Raw genomic sequence first — 5,013 nt, forward strand, 5'->3', positions numbered from 1 at the left:
TACCTTGAGAAGTCGAAAGGATTACAATCCCTATTCTGCCTAAAATTTGTGGAATTCGTTGAGAGTTAGAATAGATTCGTAGACCCGGTTGACTTATTCTCTTTAAATTTAAAATCGTTTTATAGGATTCTTTCTTATTTCGTCTGTGTCTTCACGTTTTCGATAAAACCCTCTCGTTAAAGGATTTTAACTATGCTTTCGGTGATGTTAGTCGATCCTATCCGAACCGTACCTTTTCTATTCATGTCAGCATTTCGTATAGAGGTTATTATATCAGCAATAGTGTCTTTACCCATGATAAGTTAAAATTCCTTCTTGTTCTATAATTTTGATATAATCAACATGTTCTTTTTCTTTTATTTATATATAGATATAGACGAATTATATATTAATATATGAATTAAATTCTTAATATTTTATTATTAAGGGTATATGCGTGATACACAATCGATTAATTAATTTTATTTCAATACCAGTTTTTTAATCCTATACTAAACTATTGATATTTAGATCTTATAATACCTCAGGAGCTAATGAAACTATTTTAGTAAAGTTTAATTGTCTCAATTCCCGTGGGATCGCCCCAAAAACTCGAGTTCCTTTTGGATTTCCTTCTTGATCAATGACAACTGCGGCATTGTCATCATATCGTATTATCGTCCCATTGTTACGTTTGAGTTCTTTACAAGTACGTACAATTACAGCTCTAATCACTTCTGATCTTTCTAGAGGAGTATTTGGTATTGCTTCTTTGATTACAGCAACAATAACGTCACCAATATGAGCATATCGGCGATTACTAGCTCCTATTATTCGAATACACATCAATTCTCGAGCCCCGCTGTTGTCTGCTACATTCAAATAGGTTTGTGGTTGAATCATATCATTTTTTTTGTATCTCTTCTTTTAATGCAAAGGACGAAGTAAAAAAATATTGTTTGTCAAAAAAAAAGAAAACTTATAATCTTTTTATCCTTAAATGTTATTTAGCTTTTTCATTCTATACTCCTATTCAGAAATAATGAATTGGGTTTTTATAGGCATTTTTGATGCCGCTATTGAAATAGCTTTTCTGGCTATATTTTCGGGTACACCACCCATTTCATAAAGGATTTTACCTGGTTTAACCACAGCTACCCAATACTCGGGGGATCCTTTCCCAGAACCCATACGCGTTTCCGCAGGTCTTACTGTAACTGGTTTATCTGGAAATATACGTACCCAAATTTTTCCACCGCGTCGTACATTTCGTGTCATTGCTCGTCGCCCTGCTTCTATTTGTCTAGATGTGATCCAAGCGGGTTCAAGTGTTTGAAGAGCATATCTGCCAAAACAAATACGATTCCCACGAGAAGATATTCCTTTTAGTCTTCCTCGATGTTGTTTACGAAATCTGGTTCTTTTTGGGTTATAGTTGATGGGTTTTTTCTAAATTAGAAATTCCATCTCTACTACAGAACTGAACGTGAGAGTTTCTTCTCATCCAGCTCCTCGCGAATAAAAGGACTAAAAAAGTTTGTATTACGATATAGATGTAGTTAATGATTAATTCTATTAATCATGGTATTAAATTTCATCTGATTTCTTCTAAATTTGTGTATGTCTTTTTCGAAATGGAATCCAAGATGAATTCTATTTATTTAAAAATAACGTAATATCATCATCTTGAATGTCGTTTTTGTTAGAGTTAGAATATTCTAACAAATCCTTATTTTCTTTTATCTTTTTAAAAATTTTTTTTACTTGAAAAAAAAAATATTCGCCGGCGAATATTTACTCTTTCAATATCTATATTAAGTTTGATGTTTATCCTAGGAAATATCAGAATAAAAAATCAGAATAGATAATAAAGTTTCTGGTTTATTCCGCCATCCTGTCCAATGAATTACTAAGATTTGTTTTTCAATAGAATCCTCTATATTCATGGGTTCCGTCGTTCCCATCGCTTCTTGATTAATCATTAGGCCCGAATTCTACAATGGAGCTCTTATATGAATATGAAATTGGGAATTTCATTTTTTAATTTGTTTTTGAGTCAATTTTCTCAGTTTTTATTGGCTCAAGGCTCTTAATTTTTTTTGTTTTCAGAACAGATTTATCTAATTATTATGAATGAATCTGTATTGATGCTTTATTACATTGCTTTTCTTACAGTGACCTCATAGACTTTCCAAATTGGAATCATATATCATTAATATTCATTTTTTTCTCTCTTTCTTTCATCCTTCCACTTATCCGCATACTTTTCGATTACCTTTCAGCACTTATAATCATATTTCTTTATTCTTTTTTTTTTATTCAGTTGCTACAATGATATGATCAATTTATCATATCTTGACTGATTTTTTTATCCAGATAATGTGAAGCAATGAGTTGCTTAGGTTATTTATTAATGCTATAGTTATTAGTTACTGTTATAGGTAAGTTCTTTTTTCTTTTTTTTTTTATCTTAATCTAATCCTAAACCAACGAGTCACACACTAAGCATAGCAATTATATCAAAGGAGTTTTGATGGAAATTTTTATTCAATCTTATAGAATTGCTGATTTTATTCTTAAACATAAAAAAGAAGACTGCACTTTTTTATTACTGTATAGTGTTATACTACATAGTTTTTGTTTTTTATCGTTGGATAAAATGTAAAGATAAAGAAAGTTTTTTTATTCTTCGTCTACGAATATCCAAATTTTTATTCCTAAGACCCCATAAATAGTTCGAACTGTATAGGAACAGTAATCAATTTTAGCTTCAATTGTTTGTAAAGGAACTCTGCCTTCTCTGATCCATTCAACACGTGCAATTTCTTTTCCGTCGATACGTCCTGCAATTTGTACTTGAATTCCTTTTGTATTCGCCTGTTCAGTTAATTCAATAGCTTTTTTCATTGCTTTTCGAAAAGAAACACGATTTTTTAATTGTCCAGCTATAAATTCTGCAAGAATATTAGGATCCCCATACGGATTGGAAATTCTGGTAATAGCAATGTTGAGTTTTCTATTGACACAATTTAGTTCTTTTTGAACATTCATCTGTAATTCTTCGACTCTTCGGGGTTTATCTTCAATTAATAATTTAGGAAATCCCATATAGATTATGATCTGGATAAGATCGATTCTTTTTTGAATTTCGATACGTGCAATTCCCTCCATACCAGAGGATATTCTTATATTTTTTTGGACATAATTTTTAATACAGTCTCGGATTTTTTTATCTTCTTCTAAACCTTCAGAATACTTTTTTGGTTGTGCAAACCAAAGAGAATGATGACTTTGGGTTGTACCAAGTCTGAAACCAAGTGGATTTATTTTTTGTCCCATAGGCCTCCACTACTATATGTATCATAACATGTTAGATTTCTGTTTTCATTGGTGCATCCAGGTTTTTTTAAATACATTAAATATTCTTCATATTGTTGATAGAAGGATATATCCTCCAATACGATAGTTATATGACAAGTGGATCGTTTTATTGGGTAACTTCGTCCTCGGGCACGAGGTTTTAATTTTTTCACAGTATTTCCTTGGTTCACCTCAGCTTTACTAATGATTAAATTGGTTTCTTTGAAACCCTTATTGTGACTAGCGTTCGCTGCGGCAGAATAAACCAATTTAAAAATGGGATAACATCCTCGATAAGGCATAAGTTCTAATATCATAAGTGCTTCTTCGTAGGAACGTCCACGTATTTGATCAATTACTCTCCGGGCTTTATGGGCAGACATAGATATATATTGCCCTAAAGCATATACGGAAGTATATGATTTCTTCTTTCTATTCTTTATCATAAGGTTTACCTCTCACTAAAAAAAAATCTATATTCATTTTTTTTAATTCATTTAATTAACGACGAGATCTATTANGTAATCAGTCACGGGGGAACTCACTTCGATAACAAGGTCTTTGATAGTTTGGTAAGTAAGTATGGAGTCAAACACAAGGTATCCACAACTTATTACCCCCAAACAAGCGGACATGTTGAGGCAAGCAACAACCAAATCAAAGCAATCCTGGCTAGGATAGTGGTAATTACAAAGAAAGACTGTGCATTTAAGCTAGATGATGCACTGTGGGCTTACGTAACTGCTTACAAAACCCCTATTGGGAGAAGCCCATTCCAGATCCTCTATGGAAAGACCTGCCACTTACAAGTGGAAGTTGAATACAAATCCATCTGGGCCACTAACTTCTGAACCTTGATATAAAGACAGCCCAAGAATAGAGAGCAATGGACCTCCATGAACTCGATGAAATAAGGCTGGAAGCCTATGAAAATTCCAGGATATACAAGGACAAAACCAAGGCTTTTCATGATAAAAAGATACTGAAAAGACCTCAAGGCTGACCACAAGTGCTTTTGTTCAACTCAAAGCTTCGACTTTTTCCTGGGAAGCTCAAATCAAGATTGTCAGGACCCTTCAAAGTTAAAGAAGTTCTGCCTTATGGGGCAATAACCCTGGTAGGAAAGGATGGATCAGAGTTCACTATAAAGAGGTACATGTCGGATGAAGAGATTGAAAAAGGATCCTCTATCCCCCTCGCTGATATCACTTCAGTCCGATCTGGCATTCATTCAAGCTTAGTGATTTTAATCAAGTTCACTTGGGAGAAAGTCTTAATGTTATCTTAGTAAATAAAAATTAGAATTGGAGCGTTTTGATACTCTTTCTTTCATGTCTCTGTCTATCAGGGGTACTCGATGCCTTATCTGATGCCTCATCTGAGCACCTACTCGGGTGAGCACTCGGGTCCTTACCCCCAGCCTTATCCATTTTGGTATCCGATGATCTACATGGTCTACACCTCGGATGCTGGTCCGAGCAACACATCCCTGCGCAACATCGAGCTTACTGATGAGCTAACCCTAGTACCCAGTGACGCTGGTAACAAGCCTGGATACACCCCGAAGAGCATGGAAGCTGTTGTGGATTCCTTCTTCAACAACCAATGAGGTACCACTTTCATCCAAACTATTGTATATACCATTGCATTATAATTTGTTTCTTTTTTTGATTC

This window comes from Camelina sativa, chromosome 11 (genome assembly GCF_000633955.1).
Source record: "Camelina sativa cultivar DH55 chromosome 11, Cs, whole genome shotgun sequence".
Lineage (NCBI taxonomy): Eukaryota > Viridiplantae > Streptophyta > Magnoliopsida > Brassicales > Brassicaceae > Camelina > Camelina sativa.